General features: G+C 38.4%; 1 protein-coding gene across 2 annotated transcripts in view; it reads left to right on the top strand.

Annotated features, from left to right (window-relative positions):
* LOC105201065 (G-protein coupled receptor Mth) overlaps positions 1 to 8,954 on the top strand; it is a 335,046-nt gene that overhangs the window by 269,380 nt on the left and 56,712 nt on the right. The gene's annotated exons all lie outside the window — the stretch shown is intronic.

Genomic DNA, 8,954 nt, shown 5'->3' with positions numbered 1-8,954 from the left:
GCTCGTCCAGCGATAAAGCTCGTCCAGCGATAGGGATCATCCAGCGATAAAGCTCGTCCAGCGATAAGGATCATCCAGCGATAAAGCTCGTCTAGAGATAAAGCTCGTCCAGCGATAAGGATCGTCCAGCGATAAGTGCCGTAACGCATATTATATTATATTACATATTACATGCGAAAACCGTTGGAATGCGAGAACAGTTCAACGCGCGTCGTTACACAGTGATATCGGACAAAGAGACAAACACGAAAACAGAGTGTTGTGTACATAAGTGACTCACAAGGAAATTTCGCGAGAGACAAAGACACCTGTTATTGTGTAATATATTGTGAGACTTATAAGTGAGTTGCGTGCAAGTCGCAATGGACAATATTCAGCATGCAATAATGAAGGATCCGACTAAGTACAAAGTAGAGGCACTTAAGGAGATGCTAAAAAGACATAATCTATCGACGGCGGGAACGAAGAACGAATTGATCTGTCGTCTGATGGAGGCTGATCCGAATGGCGAGTGGCTACGCGAGGATAACGAAGAGTCTCGCGATCGGCGTGGCGATGCGGAGGATGTCTCACAGGCTAGCGTTTCAAGGACGCAGCAAGGTACAAGCGCACGACTATCGGAAATTGAGCTTTACGAAAGAGAGAGAGAAATAGCGCGACGCGAGTTAGAATTAGCGCGGCGCGAAATAGAGATGTTGCGACAAAATCAGCGGATGGAACGCGTGGCAATTAACGAAAATCAAAACACTAACAATGATATCGTACGAACTCAATCTGCACAATCAAAAATAAATGTAACTGCTATCGCGGATTTACTCGGTTATTTTGATGGTAAATCAGTGCATTACGAGACATGGGAAAATCAGATCCGTTTATTGAAGACAACGTATAAACTAGAAGATGATACGGCTAGACTAATAATCGCTATGCGACTGAAGGGCAAAGCGCTGGAATGGATACATTCGAAACCGGAATATGTTGCGATGTCGTTCGACGCTCTTCTCGGTGAATTGCGGAGCATGTTTCAGCACCGTCAGTCCAAGATGGCACTAAGGAAAAAATTCGAGGACCGGATGTGGAAAAAAGAAGAGACGTTCCATGAGTATGTCCACGAGAAGATCATTACCGGAAACCGTGTTCCTATCAACAACGACGAGATGCTGGAATATATTGTCGAGGGCATACCAGACGATGCGCTTCGAAACCAGGCACGTATCCAAAGGTTTGACACAGTGGAGGCGCTTCTGAATGCATTTGAAAAGGTAACCCTGCGAGAGCGAGGTGCGTTTAACTCGGCAAAATTTGAAAAAAGAAACGGTGTCGCGAATAGAGAGGAGAAGACTGAGAAAGGTGACGCGAAAAGAAGGCCGACAGATACAGTTAGACATTGCCATAATTGTGGTATGCGAGATCATCTGGGGGCAAACTGTCCGACTAAAGATCAAGGCGCGAAATGCTTTGCATGTAACGAACGCGGACACATTGCGTCTAAATGCCCGAAAAAAGCGGGAACCTCGAAAAGCTGTCTTACCGCAACGCGATCTAGGAACCAAAAATATGTTAAAGACGTTTCGATCCAAGGTCATCAAATAAAGGCATTAATAGATTCCGGAAGCGATCTTACACTGATGCGCGCGGATGAATACGTAAAATTAGGCTCACCGCGATTGAAATTAGGCGGAATGCGATTCCGTGGAGTGGGATCAGATAATAACACGACCCTAGGAGAATTCGAGGCCGAAATTCGTGTTGACGAACACAACTATTCCGTGTGTATACAAGTAGTCTCGGACACGTTAATGCGACATCAAATGTTATTGGGAACCAACTTCTTGGATGCTGTCGAGGTCAATTTCAAAGCAGGAAAAATTTCCATTAGTCCGTTACAAGAGTCAACATGCGAGAATAAGCATTCGATACCGGAAATATTTAATATAAATTTGACACACGCGGATTTTGAGATAAATCACGTGGACGTGACCGGCGCGGGAAATGCGGAGCAAAGAGCATCGTTACAAAACCTTATTGAAAATTATAAGCCGAATAAAGCGCGCGAAACTAATATTAAAATGAAACTTATACTAAAGGACGAAGAACCAGTCTACCAGTCTGCCAGGCGATTATCTCCGTCGGAAAGAGAGGAGGTCAACGCACAAATCGACGAATGGCTTGCGGAGGGAATTATTCAGCCATCGATATCGGAGTATGCCAGTCCTGTGGTATTGGTCCGGAAGAAGGACGGGGCGGCGAGGTTGTGTGTGGATTATCGTCATCTAAATAAAAAGATTCTCAAGGATCGGTATCCGTTACCGTTAATAGAGGACGAGATAGACCTATTGCAAGGCGCTCTGTTGTTTACCACGCTTGACCTGAGAAATGGTTTCTTCCACGTAGCAGTAGAGGAGTCAAGTCGAAAATATACGGCTTTTGTTGTCCCTGACGGACACTACGAATTCTTGAAGGTTCCGTTTGGCTTGTGTAATTCGCCGGCCGTATTTCAAAGATTTGTTAATTTAATTTTTAGAGACCTGATACGAGAAGGGATAGTGATGGCGTACATGGACGATTTGATCATTCCTTCAAATGATGTTGATATCGGACTGAAGAGGCTCGAGAGAGTGCTCAAGGTTGCCAGTGAGGCTGGCCTTGACATCAACTGGAAGAAATGCTGCTTTCTACAGACGAGAGTGGAGTTTTTGGGGCACGTTATTGAGGCGGGACAAGTGCGCCCATCCAATAAAAAGACTGAGGCAGTTCGACGTTTTCCGGAGCCGACTAATGTTAAGCAGGTACAAAGTTTTCTGGGCTTGAGCGGCTACTTTAGAAAATTTATTCCAGGTTATGCTGCAATAGCACATCCATTGTCGAGTCTGCTGAAAACAGGCGTAAAATTCAATTTTGGCGCGGCAGAGAAGAATGCCTTCGAGAGGTTGAAGAAGATGCTGAGCGAAGGACCAGTATTAAGTCTGTACCGGGCGGGAGCAGAGACTGAGTTGCATACGGACGCTTCGGCGCTTGGATATGGTGCAATATTACTTCAGAGAGGCAACGAGGACAACCTTTTTCATCCTGTTTATTATTCAAGCGGGAAAACGACATCGGCTGAAGCTAAATACCCGAGCTACGAGTTGGAGGTCTTGGCTATAATAAAGGCGTTGAAGAAATTTCGCGTTTATTTGCTGGGCATCACATTCAAAATCGTGACCGACTGTCGTGCTTTCACGTTGACAATGAATAAAAAGGACCTGTGCGTACGGGTTGCCAGATGGGCATTGCTTCTGGAAGAGTTCCACTATACCATAGAGCATCGTCCTGGAAAGAGCATGGTGCATGTTGATGCGCTCAGTCGTAATCCGTTACCGGCGTGTTTGGTTATCGACGAGACAGACGCTGGGTTGACAGCTAGGCTCAGGAGAGCTCAAGAGGAAGACGATGGTGTGAAGAGGCTTCGCGAATTAGTTTCTCGCGGACAAGCACAGGAGTACACGTTACGAGGTAACCTACTGTTTAGAGAATCCGATGGTGATCTACAGCTTGTGGTACCAAGAAGAATGCAGGCGCAGATTATTCGTCGAGCACATGAGCAAGGCCATTTTTCGGTGAACAAGACTGAAAGTTTAGTAAAGAATGACTACTGGATTCCAAATTTACGACGAAGAGTCGAGGAAATTGTGCGCAATTGTGTTGCGTGCATTCTAGCCGAGAGAAAGCAAGGAAAGCAGGAATGTTTTTTGCATCCCATTGAGAAGGGGAAGGTTCCGTTGGATACCCTGCATATGGATCATCTGGGACCGTTGCCGTCGACGAAGAAGACTTATCATCACATTCTCGTAGTTATCGACGCTTTCTCCAAGTTTGTGTGGCTCTACGCTACAAAGTCTACGAGTACGCATGAGGTTTTAACGCGCCTGAGGAAACAAGCGGCAGTTTTTTGCAATCCACGACGGATTGTCACTGACCGAGGAACTGCTTTTACATCGAGCGAGTTTGAGGAGTACTGTAAGGTACAAAACATCGAGCACATTTTAATAACAACAGGTGTACCGAGAGCGAATGGACAGGTTGAGCGAGTCAACAGAACGCTCATACCGCTACTGACCAAGTTGGCTGCTCCAAAACCGCATGAATGGTATCGGCACCTTGATACAGCACAGCAGTATCTGAATGCTGCACCTCATCGAAGCTTAGGTTTATCTCCGTTCCAAGTGCTTTTAGGGACACATCCGAGGTTGAAGGATTGTCCAGAAATTAAGGAGATATTGGAGAAGGAGCGACTGGAGTCTTTTCAAGACGCCCGAGAAGAATTGCGAGCTGAGGCGAGGAAAAACATCGTCAAAATGCAGCAGGAGAACAAGCGGAGTTTCGACAGGAGAAGAAAGAAGCCTAGAGATTATCGCGAAGGAGAGATGGTCGCTATCAAGCGCACTCAGCGAGGCCCAGGGATGAAGCTTTCTGGCAAGTTCTTAGGACCATACGAGATTATCAGAGTCCTACGCAACCATAGATATGTGGTGCAAAAAATTGGTGAGAGTGAGGGTCCAAGTCGGACAACGACGTCGGCTGACTACATGAAGCCATGGGTTAGCGAGGACGATCATGATTATTCTGAAGATGATGACGAGGTTTCCGAATGACGCAGGTCGAAGATGTACATTCGAGGGCGAATGTAGCAGCAGGAATGGCCGAGCTGTAGGAGAATAGATATCGGACAAGGATCGAGGGATCGAAGATCGATTGTTATCGGTCGATAATCGTAATGACCTTATATGTTGTCGGAATTTGGAAGAGCGCGAGCGAGCGGGAGTCCGCTGTGAGTCGCGAGCCGAGACAGTGCTCCGTGTCAGAGACAGAGTGTATAAGGACAGAGTAAGAGATAAACAGAGACAGAGTGCGGAAATTCAGAGTTAGCCACGAGTTCGTTTTTTCCTTTTACGTGAACTTTTGCAAGAGACGATTGATATTATTAATTCGACTGAAGCGACAAGATTCGCTCTATACGTATATGTAACTATTTAAATCGCGTATTTGATTAAATTGCGACATTATTAATAACAACTACCTTTAATCATTATATTTATTTCTATTTTATCCTTCTTAAAATCATATTATCCTACAATAGTAATTAGGAAGAGTTGAGAATTAATACCAGATGAATTGCAATCAGAAAATTTATGTTGTATTCAAACTTTATCACATCGCGGGAAGAAAATAAATTTAAAATTTTCTGTTCATCATCGTGTCACAATCCAATTATTGAAAACCATCTCAAGTAACTGTATTGATTGTACTATATCATGCTCCTAAATATACAAAATATAATTATAAATGCACTTAACTATAAGAAATAATAATTAATCTGTTTTATATGAAGTAAATACTTTTTAAAAAAGTAAGATAATTACATTTATTATATATATTTAATAATACGAGTAAATCCTTAGATGTTTTAACAATCATTTTTAATAGAAGTTGAAAAGATTGAACGTTACAATTTTTCAATTTTCATCAAATCAATTTTTTCAACTTTAATCAACTTTACATCAAATATTTTTCATTTCTGTAATTAAATTTTTCAGACGATGTAACATTAAAAATAGAGGAGAAGGAGGTATTATGAATACAGTGGACATTATGGCTATCCATATTATTTCCGTTATTTAGTAACAAATTCAAACAATTAATAATGGAATTATTTGTTTAATAGCCTGTCATTTTTTAATAACCTTAATATGCCAATAAATGATAGCTGACAATTGTAATAAGGTATATTTACTTTCGAGCACTTTTCAACTTTTTCAAGGCACACTTTAATTTTTCTTTCCATCGATTATGCAGTGCGTTACAATTGTATAAATCTCATCCTAAATAATAAATATTTCATTATTTAGAGTCTAGAATCTGTTAAACAATACTTTGAGAAATATAATCATTCAAGTTCAATAATATAATACATTAGGCAACAAAATTATCGCAACACTCATTTATACCAAAATTTTGCACAAAAATTATCGTACTTGAAAGATTCTTTTAAGCTTAAAGTCACTACTTTAAAGTGCATTTCGTCAATTTTGAATTTCTGCTTTTCTCCTTCCGCTGTTTCTTTAAAAGTAAGGACGTGTTTCGTTTCCAAACATTTGCATAGTTTCACGCACTCCACGGGGTGAAATGAATTTTTTTCGCAAATGTCACGATAGTCGTCGTAAAATTGGAGTTTTCCCTGCAAATTGAAAAAAATCAAGTTTGTACCATTTTTTTTCGAGGAGTTAAGATGTGTCAAAGTTATGTATGCATTTTTGTCAGTTACCGCCAGCATTACTCGGATTTCGATTTGTCTCATTGATGATGAAGCGATCTTCTCTCGCTGGCGTTATTCGTCTTCGACCTTGTCCTCTTCTTCGACGAAATCCGCCTGTTTCTTGATAACGAGCCGAAAGATAAAGGATTGATAAACACCCATTTTCCTTGCAACATATCTTTGATACAATTCTTCCAAAAGAGCAATGATTTGCGCACATTGAATTTCGTTCAAACTAAACATTGTTACGACTTTATTGTTTGCTTTTTGAGTGATATAGTAATAGAAGTTTACGCTTATATAAAGTTTTGGTGTCAAATCATTGCTCTTGTGGAAGGATTGAATTAAAGTTATATTGTAAGGAGTATAGGTGTTCGTCGATCCTCTATCTCTCGAGTTTGAACTCGTTATCAAGAAACACGCAGATTTTGTCGAAGAAGAGGACAAGGTCGAAGATGAATAACGTCAGCTAGCTGATTGAAGTTTGGAACGTTCCTGGAGCGATTTTTGAATACATAACTTTGATATATCTTAACTTCTCAAAAAAAATTGTACAAACCTGATTTTTTTCAATTTGCAGAGAAAACTACAAATTTTACGATGACTATCGTGATATTTGCGAAAAAAATTCATCCTATCCTGTGGAGTGCGCGAAACTATGCAATTATTTGGAAACAAAACACGTTCTTACTTTTAAAGAAACAGCTGAAGGAAGAAAGCAAAAATGCAAAATTAATCCAATGTACCTTATAATAGAGACTTTAAGCTTTAAAATGAAAAAAAAAAAACTTTCAAGTATAATAATTTTTAACAAAATTATAATTATTTGAAATTGTGCAAAATTTTGGTATAAATGAGTGTTACGATAATTTTGTTGCCTAATCTATATTGATTATAAACAAAATTATTCAACAAAATAAAAATGGGCGCCATATTACTCTCTTCTCCTCTAATTTATCGTATATAATTTTTATGAAAAATTATTTACTTTTTTATAAAATAAATTAATATTAACTTGCGATTCATTTAATTTGCGTTTTTAAAATAAATTATTAATTCATGAAATCGTAATTTCCCTTAATCTAAAAACATTAAAAAAATTTTTGGATAAGTTATATGACATATTCTATTCGATTTATTTTTCAGATTTTTCAATAGTGGCAAAAAAATATAAAAACTGTATTTAATGTTATTTTTTGGCTTTAAGTGTATCTGGTTGACATTTATTAAATTGATTTAAATACAATTACCTCCGATCCCACATCTGCAAATAGTAATATAAAACTTTAATATTGTAAAATTTACGTAGTTTAATCTACGATATTAGTTTTTTTTTACAATTAGTCAGAAAAACTTTATAAAATTCTATAATATTCGAAGAACACATGGTAATTGCATGTTATATGTCAAATAATAATCATAGTTTCGATCGGAATTATGGTGGAAGTGTTGAATTATGAACCAAGATATCACAAAAAACTAATATCGAAAATGATCAATATAAAATCTCCCAAAAATGGTACCAATACTAACGACGAAATTTTTAAACAATATTTATTTTAATTTGCTAGATAAAATTTCAAATGATTAATTTTCAAACATTAATATAAAATAATAATTTCAAGACATAGAAGCAATGTAGCTAACAATAAACAGTTTTATCTTATATTGATCTATTGAAGTAACACGGTTTATAATGTTTGCTCATTCTGTTACTAACTAGCAAAGCAGTCATCGTGCAATAAAGTTGAATAAGAACAGTCGAATATAAATAAGTTAACCATGGACTTTATGTAAACATTGTTACCTTTTTTTTATACAATAGTCCTCTAATAATAGAGCAATCAATTTACACAAATATTTGTAATTTAATTTTTTTTATCTTAAAACAAGGATACAATTAAATTGGACTATAATTTATTAAGTTTGGACTTTGCATTAGAAAGAAATGAGAATTTTGGAAGCTAAGCGGGGTAACCATTCTTGAATTCCGGTATACAACTCTCTAGAAGTCCGTTGAATTCCTTGAAGTTCGATAAAGTCCGATGATGCCCGGCAAAGTCCGATGTAATCCGATGAAGTCCGGCAAAGTCCGTGAAGTCCGATAAAATCCGATGAAGTCCGACGTAGTCCGATTAAGTCCGACGTAGTCCGATTAAGTCCGACGTATTCCGATGAAGTCCGGCGAAGTCCGATAAAGTTCATGAAGTCCGTGAAGTCCGATAAAGTCCAATGAAGTCCAATGTAATCCAATGAAGTCCGGCAAAGTCCGGTGTAGTCTTGAAGTTCGGTGTACATTTATTTTCCGAGTGGTTACCCCCTCGAAGCTAAGCTATTATACATGAATTTTATACTTTGACCAGTCGAAAGATTGAAAGGATTATGTAATATGTGCATCGGAAGTTTACATGTAAAATTCGAAACGCTTATTCTCTGCATGATTCTAAAAAGTAACTTTTATATGTATTTCTTGTTAGCAATATTATGTATCATCAACATATTTAATTAATTTGACTAAGCTATAGAAAAAGGCTAAGTTATGAAGAAACTAGTTTTGTGATTATTTAAATAAAACGTAATAGAAGGAAAATAATTATTTACATATTCAGTTTGCTTGTGCCATTAATATTTATTCTATATAACTTTTTGCATTGAGATC

The sequence above is a fragment of the Solenopsis invicta genome, chromosome 9 (genome assembly GCF_016802725.1).
Source record: "Solenopsis invicta isolate M01_SB chromosome 9, UNIL_Sinv_3.0, whole genome shotgun sequence".
In the NCBI taxonomy this organism is placed as follows: Eukaryota; Metazoa; Arthropoda; class Insecta; order Hymenoptera; family Formicidae; genus Solenopsis; species Solenopsis invicta.
Note: the sequence above shows the minus strand (reverse complement) of the source record. Positions and strands in the feature narration are given on the sequence as shown.